The sequence below is a fragment of the Hordeum vulgare genome, chromosome 1H (assembly GCF_904849725.1).
Source record: "Hordeum vulgare subsp. vulgare chromosome 1H, MorexV3_pseudomolecules_assembly, whole genome shotgun sequence".
Lineage (NCBI taxonomy): Eukaryota > Viridiplantae > Streptophyta > Magnoliopsida > Poales > Poaceae > Hordeum > Hordeum vulgare.
The window spans coordinates 242,753,646-242,777,869 of NC_058518.1; positions in this window are offsets into that span (position 1 = coordinate 242,753,646).

Sequence of the window (24,224 nt, forward strand, 5' to 3'; positions counted from 1 at the left end):
GTCACGCCCAGAGATTCTTCCTCGACTCCCTGCGAGGAATCAATCTCGGAGCCAAACATTGCAATTAAGTAATAGTTCTAGTTGTATTAGATCGGGATACAATTACAAGTTGTCCTCTAACTATGGACACGGCTATTCGAATAGTTAATTTTCATCCCTTCATGGGTGCACCAAATTACCTAACACGCTTATTAAACTCTCGCCGGACACACTTGCCTGGGTCATGCCTGGCCTCGGAACATCAACACGTCGCAACCCTACCTAGGATCAACAGAGAGGCCATCCCACCAGTGTAAATCCTAAGCGCTCAGGGTCATTGGCCCATCACCGTTTGCACTCCTGCATGATGCGTGGGCGGCTGATGTCAGTCATGGCATCTGTTATACAAGAACAATGCTTACGCGGACCACTGCTCCATTGCTGACGTCTGAAGAGCTTCGGCTGATACTACGACGCTGAGTACCCATAACTTCTCCCACGTAAAGGTTAGTATGAAAAGGTCAAAGACCAACTCAGATCAAATACCCAAATCCCAATAGCATTTTAATTAACACGGCATTGACGATTAGCAATCCAGGATATGTGGTCCCATTGCCCCATCTCGAGGATGTGTGGCAAGGGCCAAGAATTTCCGGCCACGCCTCATCACATCCACGCGGGAATCCACCCGCAACACACCTTTCATGTAGCCAATAGTAAGGTCAAGTAACCATGTGGTTGTAACATCAGAGGAATCCGAGGTATCACCCTGATGGATTCCGAATGGTGTAACCGTCATGGTGACCACGTATGAATCACCCTCGATGGTCCACACTCGAGGGGTTGCACGACAGAGTCGTTATTGGAGGTGGCGAAGGAGGAATCACCCTTCATGAACCACCGCCAGTTAACTACACTACAAAGAAAACATCAGGAGTACGTAATGAGGTGTCACCCTTAGTACTCAATAGTAGCTCTACAACATCGTACAACAAGGGGTGTGTGAAGTGATGTGACGGGTCTTGGCTCGTCGATCAGTTGATCATGTCTTTGACGATAAAGCAGGGGAACCAGGACTAAGGGGTCTATGGGGATCAGTGCTCCACCTATACTAAACATTTAATATGAAGTTGAGTATAACAATAGTTTATCGAAAATAGGTTATGCACCACAATAGGAGTTATCTACAACAGTAGCAAAATCTAATGCAAGCATGAGGGAGAAGGAATGGGCGATATAGGAACAATCAAGGGGGGTTGCGTGCCTTGTTGCTTTTCTGCAAAAGGTTGGTCATCAGGATGGTAGTCGTACCCGACAGCGGCGTGAGTGTCGACGTCTACCGAAGAGAATAGGAGGAAGAAATAATTAATAACAACAAGCACGTGAATCAAGATGCATGACATGGCAACATGAAGTGTTAGGCATGAGATAACGTGATACTACATGTCATTGATGGATCAGGAAAAAGTGTGACGATATTTCCCGGGTCTCTGGCTACTACCGGACAATCGAAAATGATTGAAAGTTCCATGTTCGCTATGCTAGGTACACGTGACACACGAACGGACAACGTATCCGGGATCGTCTCGTTTTTCCGATCAACTTTCTTGTACAAATTATTTTCATTCGGGTTACGAATTATTTTATATTAATTTTTATTTTTTTATTAGTATTCTGTAATTAAATAGATTTCAATTAATTCAAAATTCCAATTATGACATGAGCATGATGTCACGATCACATCAACAATAAACAGTCATGTTGACTCGTCAACTCACGAGTGGGTCCCACTGTCATAGGCCTAGTGTTAATTCAGTTTTAATTTAATTAAATTAGGTTTAATAAAGAGGGTGGGTTCCACATGTCATTCACTTCTTAATCTATGAACATATGTAATTAAACAAATTAAGTTTAATTGACTTAAATAATTATTCAAATTAATTATGCAGGTTAATCACGAGTTAATTAAGCTAACTAATTAATTAGTTATTTTTAATGACTAATTATTTGTATTTATATTTATGTTAGTTTTCTATTTTTTTATGTTTTATTTAAGGGGGTGGGCCCTTGTTGTCATGCTCTATGGGGGTTAGATTAGAGTAAGTGGGGGGTTAACACAAGGGCCGGTCAGGGCACAAGCGAGCCGAGGCCATGGAAGGAGGGGGGCCAGCGGGGGCGGCCGGCGGCCAGTGGCGGAGGCGGCCTGGTGGCCGACGACGGAGTGGGGGCGCGGGAGCAGCGGGGTAGCATGCGCGGTGGCAGTGGGGCGGCGTGGTGGCCCGGAGCACAGGACGAGATGCGGAGGCAGGCAAGCGGAGCCGATGCGGGCAGCGAGCGGCCGCGGCGAGCCGCACGGCGATGCGGCACAGTGGCTGGAGGGGCGAGGGCTCGCGGCGGGGTTGTGAGAGCGGCCAGCAGGGCACTGCGGGAGTGGACATGGGGAGCGGGGAGGGCGCAACGACGAGAAGGCACACGACAGAGCGGCGCCAGTGGGGCTATGGGGTTGTGGGCATGGTGGTTGGAGGGGATCTCGCCGGAGGGTGGAAGGAAGGAGAGGGAGGGGAGCGGCTGCTCACAACCATTCGAGAGGAGGGGCAACGTGGCTCGATGGGGGCCGGCGGGGAAGGGGACGATGGGAGGGCAGCGCCAACGGTGGTCTCGCTGGCGGGGGCGGCCCGTGCTGGCGCGGGGCAACGTCGACGAGGCCCGTGGGCGCAGCGGGGGAGCCGTCGTCGGGCGAGTGGGGTGAGGGAGCGAGGGAATGGGGAGGGGAAAACCCTACGTCATCGGGTCGGGTTGGGGCTTTATATAGCCTGGAGGGGAGGGAGGGTGTGGGCCCGGGGGGGGGGGGGGGAATGGGCTGGGTGGGCCGGCCAATGGGATGAGGGGTTTGGCCGGGTAGCGGCAAGCTGGGTCGTTGCCCAGGAGGGGGGTTTATTTTATTTCCTTGTTTTACTTTTACTTTTTCTCTACTTTCTTTATTCATTTTTGTTTCCTTTTAATTACAACACTATTTAGCTCTTGAAAATTGTGTGACCTATCCCGATAAATATGTGGCAATATTGAGCAAAGCCATTATTATTTGGGGGCTTATTGACACAAGTTTGTAATATCCATAAATTAAAAAGGGAACTTAATTTATTGTTTGGCTTCTATTTCATTTATCTTGCGGCATTGATACACTTTAGAAAATGTTGGTTACTCCACCATAATTAACTTTGGATAATTCGCAACATTAGGAACATTTTTTTATGTTTGAAGAAATAATAATTTGACTTTAATTCAAATTTGAAATTCGGCTTTGATTTTATTAACTGACGATCTAGCTTAGTTAAACATGATGACCTCTCATCATTAGTGTGTGGTTACGATAGCTTAACTACTGGGTATCACATTCAAGAAATTTCATGTTCCTCGGCTAGTGACTAGTTCATTTTTTTCATCACGCACAACTGATGAAGTTGAGGATCATGACGACACTACTACTGGCCGGATCACAACGAACAACGTCGACAACGTTGGCGCTCATTCTCCACCAACAAGTTGAAATTCTTTAAGGGCGTTAGTCCTTAGTTTTGTCCTTTTTTGTCACTTGATGATAAAGGGGGAGATATCTAAGTTAGTCTTCAAGCGGGACTACCTTATGGGCTTATGGACTATATTTTTTCGTAAGTTGCAACTCTCGTTCTTCTGAAGTGTTTGGTTGTATGAGTTGTAAACTTATGCCCGATGGTGGTCTGACACTTTTGAACTGTTTTCATCGCATACTTATTCCTCACATTGATTAATGCACGCATGTTGAAATTCGTGAGACGCCACTTTCCAGCATGCATTTCAATTTCCTCATGATATATGTTAAATTCTTGCATGGATTACAAGATATAGGGGGAGATCTCCATGGTATAAACCTACAATGTGGATCTACATTCCAAAGCAAATTCCTCAAATAAGCACATCTTCATGGGGAGTTTCTCTACGAAACAATTCCCTATTTAACTCTATCTTAATTTTCGTTTCCTTATTTGACACTTGAAACCTTTTTCTTCCCTATATAACAACGCGTCTAAATTTTATACCCTTTTATAACACTTTCATCCATTTTAAGCCTAAATGACATTTGGAAAGACCGTTTTACCCCTCACGGGGTAAGTGTGTATGCAGGGCAGTGACACCCAACAAACATCAGTGCAGGGCAGTGACACACGGATAACATCAATACAGGGTAGTAGCACACGCACAACAATAGTAGCACATACACACACAACAATACACATGCATGCGCACACAAAACAACACACACACACACCCGCTAACACATGTAGCAGAGATGCAGTTGCAGCACACACACCCATGCACAGACATAACACACACATGCAGCACACACGCACGCATCACACACGTATGCATGCATCACACACACGCAACACACACACATCCACACACAAAACACATACATGCAGCAAAAGCACACACACATGCATCATGCAACACACATGCATGCATGCACGCAACATCACATGCAGCAGCACATGTGCACATCCGTAGGGGTAAGTCTAGCATAAACACACACATAGAGAGCATGAATAGCACACATGCGCGCGTACACAAACACAAGCAGCAGCACACACATGCGTCCACATAAACATATCACATGAGGGACAAAAGAGTCTCTTCAGCTATCATTTAGGCTTAAAATGAATAAAAGTGTTATAAAAGGCATAAAATTTAGACTCATTGTTAGACAGGGAAGAAATTATTTGTCGATGTCAAATAAGGCATAACATTTAAGCATGGTGTTTAATAAAGAATTCTCTCTTTCTCTATATCTTGCAATCAAATTCCTCAAACACTACACTTACACTTCATGTTATTATCCCCGTTGAAAACATAACCTATTTGTCATCAATCACCACAAAGGGGGTGATTGTAAGTGCATCTAGTGCCCCTTAGTGATTTTGGTGTATTGAAGACTTATATGTTAAGGGACTCATGTGTTTGTGAGTAAACACGGGCTCTATAAGTCATTGAGGAGTTTGAGTTATTCGAAGAATATCGACCCCTAAAAATGAATCTCTTCGGATGAAGACTTTGGCAATTCCCTGAAGACTTTGAAAGCATGGAAATTGATGTGACCGTGAAGAAATTGAAGCGAGGACATTGAAGCGTGAGTACTTTTGTTTTTGTAGTTTCATTTCCTTCCTTTTGAGTCATAGGACCACTGTACTATTAAAGGGGGTTGAGGTAAAACTATGGATAAGTTTGCAAGTGATGCTCATCTCAAAGCCTACACATACCCAATCCTTCGAGTGAAGCCTATTGAAATCCTTTATAGTTTAGTCAATTTGTTCAGTGACAAAGATGAAGCTCTTCTGGTCTCTCAGGAATTTGCTCACACTCAGAAGTTAGGTTTTCGCTAGTGCGAATTACCTACAAGTTAGGAATATGAGAGACATGAGGACTTTCACAGCTTGAAAGTTCCGACCGTAGTTGCGCCGCACACCACCTATCCCCAACCTTATCCACATAACGATCATATCATTCGGGCATTTATGATAAATAGACGCCCCCATAACCACGATCTGGTTGGCTACTCCCCGAGAGAAACTGACACTTGTCATTTGAGAGAAACCCATTCCTCGAAGACTTTGAGAGAAAATCATCAGTGAGGAAAAATCCCAAACACCCAGACCAAAACCTAAAAACACCAAAGTGACTGAGCATCACTAAAGAGATTGTTCGTGTGTGGAACCGATGTTTGTGACCTTTGAAGATGGTGTACCTTCCAGATGGTTAGGACTCATTGTTCTAGAGCATCAATGTAACATCCCAATTTTCGTAAATTCGGATGTTAATAGATCATTCATTTGCATCCCATATTTTATGCTTCATTGCGTTCTTCTGAAAAAAATTTATCGTTATGTGACTGCGGGCAATTTATCGGAGCGGAGATAATATGACTTCTCCCCTGTGAGTTAAAGTCACCATTTTTGGTTTTTGCAAATTTTTCCAAACTCCGAATTATTTTTAGTCGAGTTTTTTTTCCGATCGCGTTGTGTGATCCTAGTGCATAAAACTTTTTTTAAAAGTTGCATTAGGTGGAACTAGGATTCCTATATATATTATATATATATTAGTTGTATATGTTATTTTGTTTTCTCCTAGTATTCTAGTGCATATACGTATATTAGTACCTACTCTGTTTCTAGTATTTTTGTTAGCTAGGAAAATATATATTTTTTCTGTTTTGTTTTTTTTCTTTCTTTTTGTTGCTGCTGTTTGTTTGTTTTTCAAAAAAAAAAAAACTGCCAGGCCGAGCCACAAGGGCTCAGCCCAGCCACCCCATGCATGCACGCATGCCTTGCATGCAGCCTCCCCCACGTCCCCAATACCTCTCCCTCCCCACGTCTCCTCCTTCCTATTTTCCCTCCCCTTTCCTTATTTCTCTCCTTCCTTCTTTCTCTCCCTCCTTTTCCTTTTACTCCCCACGTTCACCTCTCCCTCTCTTTCCTATTTTCTCTCCCATGATCTCCTTCCCAAAGTTCTCCCTCTCCTTCCTTCTACTCCCCTCCCCTAAGCCTATATAAACCCCCCCCACCGTCACCTCTCCCCAACCCTAGCCGCCGTCTCTCCACCGCTGCCTCCACAAGCCGCCGCCGGCGCCTCACCCCACCGCCGCCCTAGCCGCCGCCGCGAGCAGCGGCAGCAGCCCGAAAGCTGCTGCACCTCGGCCTCGCCGCGGAGGAGGAGCCCTCCCCGAACTCTCTCTCCACCGCCGCCTCTTCCCCGCGGAGGAGGAACCTCACCGCCGCCGCCCGACGCCCCACCGCCCGGAGCTACTCCCTCCTTCCTCGCCGGTCATCTCCTTTCTTGCCGGTGCAAGCTACAGCCAGCAGGTAGCTATCCATCTCTCTCTCTCTATTTGCATGCACTCAATCTCGGCCCTTAGATCCCATGCAAGACCATGCAATGGCTAGGATTAGATCACCTATACCCCTTCGATTTATTCCGGAAAACCAACGGTTCTTTTGTTCACTTAAGTTTTAGCCAGTGGTTTTGCTAGCCATGGGATGTTTGCTCCAAACCTAGAAAACACACAGCCTCTACAGCCAATAGAACTTGCCACGTGTGCCTCTCTTTAGCACTAGCAGTTTTGTAATTTTCTGTCCAGATTTCGAAAACAGAAACTTTCAATCTTGTTTTGATCACAACTTTTTATCCCGACGTCCAATGACATTGATTCGTTTTCCAGTAGCTCACAAATTGCCTGTAGTTTTTAAAAATATATAATGTTTCTGTGTTGGGAATTATCAAATATAAGTTAGAGCAGATTTAGTTTAAACACTGTTTTGCCTATTCCAGGAGTTTGAAAAATGATATTGAGTTGATTCTTTTTGCTACTGTTTTCTAGTGATAAAATCTTACTGTGGTAGAAGTTTCAGAATTTTCCAAGTATTTTTACTAGTGTTTTCAACAGAAACAAGTTTCTGTCCTACCGACGCGCGATAAAATTCTTTTGCGTAGTCGTTTGCAAATCTTTGCATGTGATGTTAATTTTACTCGTGGCATGATTGAATTGCTTATGGTGTGCTTTGTGTTTGTATCGGTAGATCATCCGGAGTGCGAAGCGTGTTACTTAGAGACGCTCGAGCAGGACAACTATCATCAAGGCAAGTCATCTTTGATCATGTTATTTTTACCTATGTTTTCGATGCATAGTAGATCACCTTCTTTGCCCAATTTGCATGCTTCCTAGGTACTTGGAAACTTTAGTCATAGTTGTAGTATCATGTGGTAGGAACACAACAACCCCGACACTTGGCCCCGGGACGACAATTTCTTAATGCTATGCTTGAGTAGACGGGTCATCGGTTGAGTGTATACCACGAGTGATGCGAGGTTGATATAATAATCAAGACCGGTTAAGACAAGATTTTCAAGACCTCGGACGCAATGCAACACTGGGTGAAGGACGGTTGATCGGCTCCCTGGAAAACCCAGTGGATGCCCGGGATGCTGGAGAGGCCATGTCATGCTGCGGAAAGCTTCACCCAGGCTCAAAGAGACGGACGGATATTTTCAAGACCCAAGGCTTACCTGCACAGCCACAAGTCATTATGGGCTCTGGCTTGGTTGGACAACGCGGCGACTCTGGACAGGCGGTGCTAGCAGATGTAGACGAACGGTAGGAATGGATGGGCACCGACAGGGATTCAGAGGGACCCGTTGAAAGACCATGTTTTGATCATCCGGTCTTCAAACACCCGAAAGTGCGAGGACATACTCGGAGGCGATCAAATCTTGTGGGGAACGTGTGCAAAACTCTGCAGAGTACCCAACCTAATCGATTAGCCGTGTCCACGGTCATGGACAACTTGAGCCGAAGGCATTGAATTTCCCCTGAACTCTCGACACAACTTAATAATGATGTGGGTGTTAACAACTATTCGGGTACGAGAACTGGTTGGCGGAACCATCTCGTTAACAACAAACTATGTAGTAATATTTTGCTTTCAAACCCTTTTGTTGTAGGATAAAACTAGCTTTATGCAAAAACTTAGCTCCACCGGCAAAATATGCATGTAGAGATAGTTGATTATTATTTTACCCCCCTCTCTTGATGATTTGCCAGCATATTCAATATGCTGACCTACACGGCTGCAACGTATCATGTTGCAGAGTACTTTTCCGACCAGGTGTGAGGCTACGGTTCTACGCTCAGCGACATGCCCTTGGAGTCGGATGGACTCGCCTACCTGATGCTTCCGCTTAGTATTCGTTAGATAATCTCATGAGTTGGCCTTCAGCCACTTTATTGTACTCCTTTATTGTAATAAAATACTCTTTATGAGATTTCGAGTAATAAAGCTGTGTGATTGCACTCTTGAATATATACATTATGTACTGTGTGTGTACTAGCATTATCTTGGGATGGTACAGAAACACCAGAGGCTTGACTCGTTGAGTCGGGTCGCTAAAGAAATGGTATTCAGAGCACACGCTGACCTTAGGACGTAACCTCTAGGATTGGAAAAGCCTTAGGAAGAAAACTATTTTCTCTTATATCTTCTATTTCCCCCTCTGATCATTTCCGACTTCTCTCCGATTTTCCAATGTTTAGATGGCCACCTTCGTCCCTGTTAAGTTCACGGAGTTTTGCCAGCCCGACACCACTATGCCGTTCGGAAAAGAGCTGGTGCAGATCACCAAGGATTTGAGGATTGCTCTGCCGACTATCACAGGGAAGCCAACTTCGTCTTACCCGGAGGATTCGCGCTACAGGATCGAGGTGCATATTCCCGGAAGGACATTCGAGCCACGCACTGAGCCGATGGATTTCAAGTTCATCGCACCCAGCTGGATTCTCGGAAGGGACATGGCGATCCATCGTGCACTCGGACGTATCAAGGATGAATACAAAGGCTGCCCTATTTCTCCAGACCTATTCGCTGTATCCCGGAGAAATGAAGACGGAGATATCCTCTCAAGCAAGACCAATGACGCTCTCTTGTCTTATGCCCAGACCTTGGAGAAGCACAGCGTAACTCTGGAGTATCACGCGATCAAGGACGCCCGGAAGATCAAGCAACTGTCACTCCGCGAGCTTGAGCTTGAAGATGCAGCCCGGGAAGCCCACTATGAGCACGAGCTGGAAGTGAAGGATTTTCTCGAGCGGATCGAGAAGCTGAAGACTCGAGTTGCATACCTGGAGGAGGAACTGGACATGGGCGAGAACCTTCATCCCGAAGGAAACGTAGCCCCCGTGATCAGCAACGACGAGGACTATGAAGAAAGCTCCACCGAAGGACCCGACACCATGCTATTCTGAGGAGGACACTTAGACTAGACCACCAAATTTACTTTATCGTGTTACGTTTTAGGCCGATGTTTAGGATTATCGAATTTTGTACCCTCGTGTGAACCTTGTGATGATTGAATAAAATGTGTGGTGTGATACTTGTGTGTTGCATTCATATGGGTAGTGTAATTCCTCTTAGACCATTGTTCTATGCTAATCTCACCCCTCCACAAACATCAGATGCCTCCAAGACGCGCCCCTGAGTCCAACTTCCTGCCGGAACTCACCCAGTTGATCCAGCAACAAAACACCCTGATGCAGGTGATCATCCAGAACCAGAACAACAACAACCGTCCCCCACCCCAGGCCGACAACCTTACTCGTTTTCTGAGGTTGAACCCTCCAACTTTCTCCAGCAGCATTGAGCCCATTGTGGCAGATGATTGGCTTCGCAAGATGGAGCGTGAACTTATCACTGCTGGTTGTACTGAAGCTGAGAAGGTGCGTTTTGCTGCGCATCAACTTGAAGGCCCTGCAGCTGCTTGGTGGGAGAACTACACCACCACTTATCCCATTGCTGGAGTCACTTGGGAGCAATTCAAGCAAGCCTTCCGCACCGCATGTCTCAGCTGGTGCAATGAGTCTGAAGAAGCGTGAGTTTCGCAACTTACGCCAGGGGAGTCGCACTGTGGCGCAGTACGTTGATGATTTCAGCATGCTCGCCCGTTATGCACCCGGAGATGTGGCCGATGATCCGGCCAAGCAGGAAAAGTTCTTGGAAGGACTGAATGATGAGCTGAGCATTCAGTTGACGGTAGCCACCTTCAACAACTATCAGGAGCTGGTTGATAAGGCCCTCATCTTGGAGGGGAAACATCAGCAGATGGAGAACCGCAAGCGAAAGTATGGGGTTGGAAAGTTCAACTCCGGCACTCAGCAGAAGCCTCGCTACACCCCCTACTCAGGGAATACCGGGACTGGATCCGGTAAGTTTGGTGGACATGTTTAGCATACCCACCCTGTCCACAACCATGGAGGCCACAACCATGGAGGAAATGGGAATCACCGCAACAACAACAACTTCAAGAATGGCGGTACTGGCACTCAGCAGAATTCAGCTCCAGCTCAGAAGGATCTGACTCACATCACTTGCTTCAAGTGTCAGAAGAAGGGACACTATGCCACTGATTGTTCCCAGAACAAGCAGGGAAATGGAAACGGCAACGGCAACGGCAACTCTACAGCAAAGAAGCCCAATCCTTTTCCTCGAGCTCAGGTGAACCACATTGATGTGGAAGAGGTCTATGATCACCCCGATACTGTGGTTGGTAAGTTTTTGCTAAATTCACATCCAGTATTGGTACTTTTTGATTCTGGTGCAACGCATTCATTCATATCAAGGGTAGTTGTGGAAAAGTATAGTTTGCCAACTAGAACCCTCAGCCAACCCATTAAGGTCAGTTCCCCAGGAGGCATGATGACAGCCGGGATAGGATTCCATGCTTTGAGTCTCAACATCGGGAACCATAATTTTCCCACCGACCTCATCGTATTAGAGTCCCAGGGATTGGATGTAATCCTAGGCATGGATTGGATGGCCAAGTATGAAGGTAATATCGACTGTGCCCTTAAGTCTATTTTGCTCACCACCCCCGAGCAGAAGCGGATTAAGTACGTGTCTCAGCGCCCGACATGGAGTAAGCGAGTAAACTCTCTCACGGGAGTAGTCCAGGAGGAGGTACCGATCGTACAGGAGTATCCAAATGTATTTCCGGAGGAATTGCCGGGCATGCCACCCGATAGAGAGATTGAGTTTTTGATTGAGCTATTACCCGGAACAGCACCGATATCCAAGAGACCTTATCGGATGCCCGCAAATGACTTGATAGAAATCAAGAAGCAAATTAAAGAGTTATTGGACAAAGGGTATATTCGCCCAAGTTCTTCACCTTGGGGAGCCCCAGTGCTCTTGGTTGAAAACAAGGACAAGTCCCTGAGAATGGTTGTCGATTATCGTGCATTGGACGATGTGACCATCAAGAACAAGTACCCCTTGCCGATGATCATTGATCTGTTTGATCAGTTAGTTGGAGCTCACATATTCTCAAAGATCGATCTTCGATCCGGGTATCATCAGTTGAAGATTCGTGAATAGGATATACCCAAGACAGCCTTTACCACTCGGTACGGCTTGTATGAGTATACGGTCATGTCATTTGGACTGACTAATGCTCCGGCATATTTTATGAATCTGATGAACAAGGTATTTATGGAATACTTGGACAAGTTTGTCGTGGTGTTCATCGATGACATACTGATATTCTCCAAGAACGAAGAGGAACACAAGGAACATCTGCGTCTAGTTCTGGAGAAGCTTCGAGAGCATAAGCTATATGCAAAGTTCAGCAAATGTGAGTTTTGGTTGAAGGAAGTCGGATTTCTCGGACACGTCATCTCAGGAGAAGGCATAGCAGTTGACCCTGCCAAGGTCGCAGCAGTCACCGAATGGGTAGCACCCACGTATGTCAAGGAGATTCGCAGTTTCCTTGGACTTGCCGGATATTACCGGAGGTTCATTGAGAATTTCTCAAAGATTGCCAAGCCCATGACAGAGTTATTGAAGAAGGAATCCAAATATGTTTGGACTGAGGAATGTGAAACCAGTTTTCAAGAGCTGAAGAAACGTCTTGTTACAGCCCCAGTGCTGATATTGCCGAACATTCAAAAGGATTTCCAGGTTTACTGTGACGCTTCTCGTCAAGGACTCGGAGGAGTGCTCATGCAAGAAGGCGATGTTGTTGCCTATGCATCCAGACAGCTCAGACCTCATGAGTTGAATTATGCCACACATGACTTCGAACTAGCAGCCGTAGTGCACGCTCTAAAGACCTGGAGACATTTCCTGATCGAAAATAGTTGTGATGTTTACACTGATCACAAGAGCCTGAAATATATCTTCACGCAGAAGGAGTTGAACCTCAGACAGAGGCGATGGCTAGAGTTGATCAAGGACTACGACATGAGATTGCATTATCACCCAGGCAAGGCAAATGTTGTAGCCGATGCGTTGAGCCGCAAGAGTTATGTGAACACGCTCACAGCGGGAGGATTACCCCAGGAGTTAGTCGATGATCTCCGAGAGCTCAAATTGGAGATAGTTCCAAGAGGATTTGTTGCCACTCTGGAAATTTAGTCTACTTTGACGGAAAAGATCCGTGAAGCACAGAAAGCTGACAAAGAGATAGCTGAGATTAAGCAGAAAATGGAAGACGGGAAAGCTAAAGGTTTTCGTGAGGATGAACACGGAACTTTATGGTCTGAGGATCGCATCTATGTGCCCAATGATCCCGAACTCAGGAAGTTGATACTTCAGGAAGCTCATGATTCCCCGTACTCGATACACCCCGGTAACACCAAGATGTATCTGGATCTGAAAGAAAGTTTCTGGTGGACAGGATTGAAGAAAGACATTGCCGAGTTCGTAGCTATATGCGATGTTTGTCAGCGAGTAAAAGCCGAGCATCAGAAGCCAGCAGGTTTGCTCCAACCTCTGCCGATACCCGAATGGAAATGGGAAAAGCTTGGTATGGACTTCATCACAGGATTACCTCGGACCCGTTCTGGCTATGATTCTATTTGGGTTGTGGTCGATCGGTTGACCAAGGTAGCTCACTTCATTCCGGTGAAGACTACCTACACTAGTGCCAAGCTGGCCAAGATTTATATGACAAGGATCGTATGTCTGCACGGAGTACCAAAGAGCATTGTGTCTGATAGAGGGACTCAGTTCACATCAAAATTTTGGCACCAACTGCATGAAACCTTGGGAACGAGATTGGAGTTCAGCACAACATTTCACCCGCAGACAGATGGACAGACCGAGAGAGTTAATCAGATTCTGGAAGACATGTTGAGAGCTTGCGCACTAGACTATGGGTCTAGTTGGGATGACAATTTACCGTATGCCGAGTTCTCATACAACAACAGCTACCAGACCAGTCTGAAGATGGCCCCTTTCGAAGCTCTATACGGAAGGAGGTGCAGAACACCATTGATGTGGGATGGAGTTGGAGACCGACAACTTTTTGGTCCCGACCTCATCCGAGATTCTGAAGAGAAGGTCAAGCTTATTCGTGACCGACTCAAGATAGCTCAGTCCAGGCAGAAGAGTTATGCCGACACCAAACGCAAGGAAGTAACGTACGAAGTGGGAGGCCGAGCATATCTTCGAGTGTCTCCACTTTGAGGAATCAAGAGATTCGGTGTGAAAGGAAAACTAGCACCACGTTTCATTGGCCCCTACAAAATTCTTGAACGTAGAGGCGAAGTTGCATACAAACTAGAACTGCCGGTAGGATTGTCCGGAGTTCATGATGTCTTCCATGTTTCCGAGTTGAAGAAATGCCACGCTGAGATGGCCGATGTTCCGTTGAGAGATACAGTGCCCCTAGAGGCCATACATCTTGACAGCGATCTGACATATGAGGAGAAACCCGTCCGGATTCTCGAGACCACCAACAGAGTTACCCGCAGCAAGATCATCAAGTTCTGCAAGGTGTTGGGGAGCCACCACACCGAGGAAGAATCCACCTGGGAACGAGAAGAAGACCTTTGTCGAGACCACCCGCACCTATTTTCTAGCCAACCCGAATCTCGAGGGCGAGATTCATCTTAAGGTGGGTAGGTTTGTAACATCCCAATTTTCGTAAATTCGGATGTTAATAGATCATTCATTTGCATCCCATATTTTATGCTTCATTGCGTTCTTCTGAAAAAAATTTATCGTTATGTGACTGCGGGCAATTTATCGGAGCGGAGATAATATGACTTCTCCCCTGTGAGTTAAAGTCACCATTTTTGGTTTTTGCAAATGTTTCCAAACTCCGAATTATTTTTAGTCGAGTTTTTTTTTCGATCGCGTTGTGTGATCCTAGTGCATAAAACTTTTTTTAAAAGTTGCGTTAGGTGGAACTAGGATTCCTATATATATTATATATATATTAGTTGTATATGTTATTTTGTTTTCTCCTAGTATTCTAGTGCATATACGTATATTAGTACCTACTCTGTTTCTAGTATTTTTGTTAGCTAGGAAAATATATATTTTTTCTGTTTTGTTTTTTTTCTTTCTTTTTGTTGCTGGTGTTTGTTTGTTTTTCAAAAAAAAAAAAAAACTGCCAGGCCGAGCCACAAGGGCTCAGCCCAGCCACCCCATGCATGCACGCATGCCTTGCATGCAGCCTCCCCCACGTCCCCAATCCCTCTCCCTCCCCACGTCTCCTCCTTCCTATTTTCCCTCCCCTTTCCTTATTTCTCTCCTTCCTTCTTTCTCTCCCTCCTTTTCCTTTTACTCCCCACGTTCACCTCTCCCTCTCTTTCCTATTTTCTCTCCCATGATCTCCTTCCCAAAGTTCTCCCTCTCCTTCCTTCTACTCCCCTCCCCTAAGCCTATATAACCCCCCCCACCGTCACCTCTCCCCAACCCTAGCCGCCGTCTCTCCACCGCTGCCTCCACAAGCCGCCGCCGGCGCCTCACCCCACCGCCGCCCTAGCCGCCGCCGCGAGCAGCGGCAGCAGCCCGAAAGCTTCTGCACCTCGGCCTCGCCGCGGAGGAGGAGCCCTCCCCGAACTCTCTCTCCACCGCCGCCTCTTCCCCGCGGAGGAGGAACCTCACCGCCGCCGCCCGACGCCCCACCGCCCGGAGCTACTCCCTCCTTCCTCGCCGGTCATCTCCTTTCTTGCCGGTGCAAGCTACAGCCAGCAGGTAGCTATCCATCTCTCTCTCTCTATTTGCATGCACTCAATCTCGGCCCTTAGATCCCATGCAAGACCATGCAATGGCTAGGATTAGATCACCTATACCCCTTCGATTTATTCCGGAAAACCAACGGTTCTTTTGTTCACTTAAGTTTTAGCCAGTGGTTTTGCTAGCCATGGGACGTTTGCTCCAAACCTAGAAAACACACAGCCTCTACAGCCAATAGAACTTGCCACGTGTGCCTCTCTTTAGCACTAGCAGTTTTGTAATTTTCTGTCCAGATTTCGAAAACAGAAACTTTCAATCTTGTTTTGATCACAACTTTTTATCCCGACGTCCAATGACATTGATTCGTTTTCCAGTAGCTCACAAATTGCCTGTAGTTTTTAAAAATATATAATGTTTCTGTGTTGGGAATTATCAAATATAAGTTAGAGCAGATTTAGTTTAAACACTGTTTTGCCTATTCCAGGAGTTTGAAAAATGATATTGAGTTGATTCTTTTTGCTACTGTTTTCTAGTGATAAAATCTTACTGTGGTAGAATTTTCAGAATTTTCCAAGTATTTTTACTAGTGTTTTCAACAGAAACAAGTTTCTGTCCTACCGACGCGCGATAAAATTCTTTTGCGTAGTCGTTTGCAAATCTTTGCATGTGATGTTAATTTTACTCGTGGCATGATTGAATTGCTTATGGTGTGCTTTGTGTTTGTATCGGTAGATCATCCGGAGTGCGAAGCGTGTTACTTAGAGACGCTCGAGCAGGACAACTATCATCAAGGCAAGTCATCTTTGATCATGTTATTTTTACCTATGTTTTCGATGCATAGTAGATCACCTTCTTTGCCCAATTTGCATGCTTCCTAGGTACTTGGAAACTTTAGTCATAGTTGTAGTATCATGTGGTAGGAACACAACAACCCCGACACTTGGCCCCGGGACGACAATTTCTTAATGCTATGCTTGAGTAGACGGGTCATCGGTTGAGTGTATACCACGAGTGATGCGAGGTTGATATAATAATCAAGACCGGTTAAGACAAGATTTTCAAGACCTCGGACGCAATGCAACACTGGGTGAAGGACGGTTGATCGGCTCCCTGGAAAACCCAGTGGATGCCCGGGATGCTGGAGAGGCCATGTCATGCTGCGGAAAGCTTCACCCAGGCTCAAAGAGACGGACGGATATTTTCAAGACCCAAGGCTTACCTGCACAGCCACAAGTCATTATGGGCTCTGGCTTGGTTGGACAACGCGGCGACTCTGGACAGGCGGTGCTAGCAGATGTAGACGAACGGTAGGAATGGATGGGCACCGACAGGGATTCAGAGGGACCCGTTGAAAGACCATGTTTTGATCATCCGGTCTTCAAACACCCGAAAGTGCGAGGACATACTCGGAGGCGATCAAATCTTGTGGGGAACGTGTGCAAAACTCTGCAGAGTACCCAACCTAATCGATTAGCCGTGTCCACGGTCATGGACAACTTGAGCCGAAGGCATTGAATTTCCCCTGAACTCTCGACACAACTTAATAATGATGTGGGTGTTAACAACTATTCGGGTACGAGAACTGGTTGGCGGAACCATCTCGTTAACAACAAACTATGTAGTAATATTTTGCTTTCAAACCCTTTTGTTGTAGGATAAAACTAGCTTTATGCAAAAACTTAGCTCCACCGGCAAAATATGCATGTAGAGATAGTTGATTATTATTTTACCCCCCTCTCTTGATGATTTGCCAGCATATTCAATATGCTGACCTACACGGCTGCAACGTATCATGTTGCAGAGTACTTTTCCGACCAGGAGTGAGGCTACGGTTCTACGCTCAGCGACATGCCCTTGGAGTCGGATGGACTCGCCTACCTGATGCTTCCGCTTAGTCTTCGTTAGATAATCTCATGAGTTGGCCTTCAGCCACTTTATTGTACTCCTTTATTGTAATAAAGTACTCTTTATGAGATTTCGAGTAATAAAGTTGTGTGATTGCACTCTTGAATATATACATTATGTACCGTGTGTGTACCAGCATGATCTTGGGATGGTACAGAAACACCAGAGGCTTGACTCGTTGAGTCGGGTCGCTACAATCAACAGTAAATTGTGGATTGTCGGATTACCGAGTTGTGTGGGTCTGGAAGTCTACCCTCAAGACTTACCACGAGTGTTGGGTGAGGACTGTGTGTCTTGAGCTCAAGGAGGATACAGTAAGGACTATGTGTCCTTTGGTTTAAATACCAAGCCGCTCCAAACCAAACGTACAACCATCACAGGAGTTGTAACTAGGTCATCAAATCATTGTCTTCACCGAGTACCCGGTTCTATGTCCTCAACCCTTCCATTTCCTCATTTATGTGTTGATGAAATTGATCGTTACTATTTGAAGAATTTGACAGAAGACTCTCTTAGTTTCCTCATCTCTAATTCTTCACTTCAATTGTTCTTAACATGCATATCCTGATCATGCTACTTGTGTGAATCACATGTTTCATTTCATCATGAAGACTATCTTGTTGTTGTGTTGCACGTTCGCCAAGTACTTATTCCGTTGCTCGTTGTTCGTGAGTGAGCAATTTCCTCACAAGGAAATCCCTGAGTGACGAATTCGTAAAAATTGTGTATTCATTCCCCCTCTAGTCGACATAACGCACTTCCAATATGCAATGAGGGAGTGGCATACGCTAACACACTTTTCGTACTTTGATCATATGCACTTATGATTGGACCTCTAGCCAGCATCCACAACTAGCATTAAACATCAAGTCCGCTTTACTACCATAGGCAAAGAACTCCCTTTCTCGGGTTTGTGTTTGAGTCACTCACTAACCCACTATAAGAGAATCATGAACATATTGCAAACCCTCTAGCGTGAATCCATCATGTGTGTGCCTCAAGGAAGGCATCTTAGGACAACATCGTATCAACATACAACGCATATTAATAACATCATACCATCATTAACCCACTGGACAAAATAAGTCTACTCAAACATCATAGGATAGCCACCCATCATTAGGTAATAATATATAGGACTAAGCACCATGTTGAAGTAGAGACTACAATGGGGATAAGAGGTTTACACCGCTGCATAGTTGAGAGAGAGTTGGTCTTGATGGCGGCAAAATTCTTGGTGTAGATCGCCATCATGATGGTTCCCTCGACGGCGCTCCAATTCCTCCTCCTTTTTCTTCTTATTCCTTGGCCTCCTCCCTAGGTAGGAGGAGGGTTTACCCTCTGGTCCATGGCCGCCACGACTCACGGAGGTCAATAACCCCTCCGAGATTGGATCTCTCTCTCTGTTTCTCTCTTGTCTTCCCGACTGTTTTCTGACCACTTCACCGTTATAACCGGAGATCCATAACTCCAACCGGGGCATAAATTTTGAGGTATTTTTATCGCAAAAATATCTTTCTTGCGGCAAAAGTATAGCCACAATCGACTTAAGGGCTGGCCACAAGCCATTAGGGCACGGCCCCCAGGACACGCTCTGTTGGCTTGTGGGGCCCTCGGGCATTGTCTTCTTGATTCCGACTCCCAAAATCCACATATATTCCAAAAAATCTCAGTAAATTTTTATCGCGTTTGGACTTTGTTTGATATGGAATTTCTATGAAACAAAACACAAAAAAATAGGAACTAGCACTTGGCACTAGATAAGTAAGTTAGTCCCAAAAAATAATATAAAAATGTTGCAAAAATTATATGAAATTTGTAGGATATTGGCATGAAGCAACCAAAAAATATAGATACGATGGAGATGTATGAGCATCCCCAAGCTTAATTCATGCTCGTACTCTAGTAGGTAAATTATAAAAATATAATTTTTGACGTGGAATGTTACCTAGGATAATCTTGAACAAATTTCTAATCATGGCATGAATATTACGACACAAGTGATTCAAAGTAATAGTCTATCATTTGACAAAAAGACAACCATACTCGGTTTTACTAGCAAACAATTATGTCTTTTCAAAACAATAATGCTCAAGAATGCTATCCCTACAAAATCATATAGCTTGTCATTCTTGGTGTTCCTAGCATAAAGTATAAATAATAAGCACCCCGATGTCAAACCAAGCAATTTGATCGTACTTTTTAATTCTTGAGATTTTTATTACTCATTCAATACATGAGCGTGAACCATGGATATAGCATAAAGGTGGAATAGAATATGGTGATAGGTTTCAAAGGGGTAAAAGTGGAGAAGAAAGTCTCGCATCAACTCGGCGTATCAACGGGCTATGGAGAAGCCATCAATAGATATCAATGCGAGGAGTAGGGACTGCCATGCAATGGATGCACTAGAGCTATAAGTGTATGAAAGCTCAACTGAAGCTAAGTGGGTGTGCATCCAACTTGCTTGCTCATGGAGACCTCACGAATTTGAGGATGCCTGTCATCGGAATATACAAGCCAAGTTCTATAATGAAAAATTCCCACTAGCATATGGAAGTGACAAAACAATAGACTCTATATATGAAGAACATGGTGCCACTTTGAGGCACAAGTGTGGTAAAGGATAGTAGCAAAGTCACATCTCTCTTTTTGTCTCATTTTTTCATGGTGGGTTTTTTTCCTTTTTCCTTTTTCCGCCTCCCCCATTTCCTTTTTGTGGTGGGATCACGTGTCCTCCCCCCTTTTTCATTTTTCGTTTGGAGTCTCATCCTGACTTGTGGGGGAATCATAGTCTTTATCATCCTTTGCTCACTAGGATAATGCTCTAATAATGATGATCATCACACTTTTATTTACTTACAACTCAATATTGAAAACTGATAGGATGATATGACTCCATATGAATGCCTCTGGCAATGTACGAGGATGTGCAATGATCTAATGTAGCAAAAAGATATCAAAAAAGGACAAGCCATGTAAATATCATGCTAGCTATCTTATGATCATGCAAAACAATATGACAATTGAAGTACAAGTCATATGAAGTGACGATGGAAGTTGCATGGCAATATATCTCGGAATGGCTATGGAAATGGCATGATAGGTAGGTATGGTGGCCATTTTGAGGAACATATAATGAGTCTTATATGTGATAGAGCATATTATATCACGGGGTTTGGATGCACTCACGAAATTTTCACCAATCCTCGAAGTGACAATGGGCACTGCATGGTACCAAAGAGGCTAGCAAATATGTGGAGGTGAGAGTGCGTATATCCATGGGTTCACATTAGTCATAAAGAACTCACATACTTATTGCATGGTTGTGTTAGCTCTCTCGGAGAAAAGTACTACTTGCATGCTCCTAGGGAGGAGGTTGGTAGGAGCTAACCATCGCGCGCCCCTAATTATAACAGCAAAAAGGATTTCAATCAAGGATAAAGTATGCTCTAACTTCATTGCATAACTAGAGACTATACGTGCAAGCTTCAGGAATCACAAAACTTAACATCAATATTATTACTAATCCAAAGTCATCTACTAGTGCACCCACATATTACTATCTTAATGTCGCAAAACTATTGCGGGGAATCAAACATATCATATTCACTGATCTACAAGTTTTATGTCGGATTTTATGACTAACCATCTGAATGACCAATTCCCGTTCACTCTCTAAATTGTTATAAGTGAAGTATGAGAGTTTAATTATTTTTACAAAATACTTGTACATGCTCTAATAAATATAAGTGAATCAAAAGCGCATTCCGCAAATAATGATTTTCTATATGTAGAGAAAGAGGCATCCAATTTCAAATGATATAAGTCAAGACATGAAGCATTCTATAAAGCCATACTCAAAAGATATAAGTTAAGTGCAAAGAGAATTCTATAAATAAACCATGGACTTTCCCATACCAGTATGGTGCATTTCTAAAAGGAAAATAAAAGGCACACGACACTCCAATAATTTACGCATATCATGTGAACAAAATAAAAACCAAAACATACCGATAGTTGTTGAAGAAGAAAGATGGGGTGCCTTCCGGGGCATCCCTAAGCTTAGACTCTTGAGTCTCCTTGAATATTACTTGGGGTGACTTGGCATCCCCAAGCTTGAACTCTTGTTTCTCCTTATTCTTCGCATATCAGTACCTCCTCGGTCTTCGAATACTTCATGCACACAAAACTTGACAAAACTTTTATTAGAAACGTTAGTACATAATCATCAAATCTCGTCATGTCCTCCATAGCATTATTGCACAATTATAATCTAACATTTCCCACTGTATTCTGTCACAATTCTATGACTCTCAAGTCCATGGGGCTCAACAAGAATTCAAAACATAAGCACGCAAAGCAACTATAACAACAATCTGCAAAAAACAGGAAAGTTTGTAAATATGCAGATGGATACCATACTTCTGCAACTTAGAAATTCTGAAAATTAGGATGTGGTAAATAATTTGTATAGGAGTATTGTGTAAAAATTTCAGAAGCTTTTGATGTTCCACTAAAATATCCCAAATCAAACACTACAACCAAAGTTTATGTTTTTATATAGCACATATCACACAAGCAATTTCAACATCCTAAAGGTAATTCTTGGCACATTATTTTTATAATATAGTGGATTTATACAAGAGGTTAATTATTTTTGTTGATAAGTTGTTGTGATCAAGATTCACAAAGTTTCCATGGGCATGAACAAAGTTCAAGCCTAGCCCCCACTTCAACAGTGCTCATCTTTCTTACTTTCACCTTTCCTTTAAAAAAGATTTAGGTTCCCCACTTTATTATTTTTTCTCTTAAATATTTTAAAAGCACACCACAGAAATAAATGAATCTCTACAACTTCTGGGCTGTCTCCCTTCCAGCGCTTTCTTTCAAACCATCAAGCTTGGCATATAGTGCTTAAGTAATTGATCCACCGGGATCCCAAGGTATATCAAAGCCAATTTTAATTTAAAATGATTTGTAATTTAGTAGTGATCACAAAGTCATATATACATGTGACAACAAAGTCCATCTGTCTTCCTATTCATTAGCATGTCATAAAATATCAATTCATGCACACAAAGTAAAGGCCAATACGTAGCATAAGTGGTTTCTTGCAATTTTATCGTATTGGAAACATAGATAGGTGATGATTTGGTTCCTCTCTCATAATAATTGCAAGTAGGAGGAGCAAGAACATGCATATTATACTCATCAAAATAATTATGTGTGATAGTAACAAGCAACCCATGAATATAATCCTTAATAAGTGCAAACTTCTCCATATAGTGTAGTTGGGATAATTCAAAAGGATAATAGGGCTATCATGTGTGGGTGCAATAGCAACAATTTCATGCTTGACATAAGGAACTGTAGCAAGTTAATCTCCATAAGCATAATTCATATTGGCATCATGGCCACAAGCATAGAAGGTGTCAAGTTTATAAAAAAGGATATTTCAAATGAATCCAAGGGATCATAACATTCATCCTTCAGTATGTGTGAAGGGTAATTAAACAATGCATGTGTTGAAGAGTTACTCTCATTAGAAGGTGGGAACGGGTAGCTAATCCTCTCTTCCTCCTTTTGTTTTTCGCTCTCCTCCTCATCTTCTTCATCTAATGAGCTCACAGTTTGAGAATTGTTTTCTTTCATAGATTCCTGCAAAATATTATTCTCTTCCAAGACAGCAGAAATTATCTCAATAAATTCATTAATATCAGCATTGTATTCATAATTCTCATAGCAATATTTAAGTATGGCAAAAAATTCACATTTGTAAGGAACATCATCATACTTTTCAATCAAAGAAGCAATTTCATAAGCACCTTTAAAAGCAACAAATTCTTCTATTTGTTCCACATCATAGTAATAATATATACCATTAGCAAAAGAAGCCAAGGTTTTATTATCATTAAGTTGACATTGAAATGGAAGGTGTAGACCCTTACTCTTAGAGCAACAAGTATAATCACATTGCAAGCATACATCCCAAGCATACCAACGCAACATTTTAATTTGATCCCACAAATATATCCCTTTTTGAGATAATTGATAATCCCTAAAGTAATCATGTTGATCCAGTGTGTCTACCATTATAAAGTTGAGTGAGGATTTCTCAGTATTATCAAACGAGTAATTAATGTGTTTCACATAAACAGCATCGAGGGTTTAAGGAGGTTCCCTATAGCCATGAGTAGGAAAGTACAACTAATTGTTTTGGCGTTTCGTGTTCCATATCCATAACTAAAGATATAAAATAACTAATAATAGAAAATAAAAAAAACTAATAATAGAAAATAAAACAACTAATAACAGAAAATAAAAATTACTTAGTGATAAAGCAAACAAGCACATACGAGAATATCAACCACTACTCTATTGCTCCCCGGCAACGGTGCGAGAAAAAGTTCAAAATGTTGGGGATCGTTCGTAGCCATTTTTGATAAGTAAGAGTGTCGAACCCAATGAGGATCTAAAGGTAGAATTAACTTTCTCTCAAGTTCTATCAACCATTAATACAACTCTACGCACGCTAATGCTTACTTTAACTAGAACAAGTATGAAACTATTTTCCGGGAATAAAATTAGAAGTACTTTGTAGGTGTGATAGATAGTTCTGCAAGATAATAAAGAATGTGAAAATAAAAGTTAGGTGTTGTTTAGATAACGATTAATAAGTAAGTTATGTAGAAGAAAGCTTTTTTGTGTAATGCAAGAGAAAGATTGTCCATAGGCAATTGAATATAACACGATAAATACTTGTCATATGCAATGAGGGAGAGGTATACACTAACA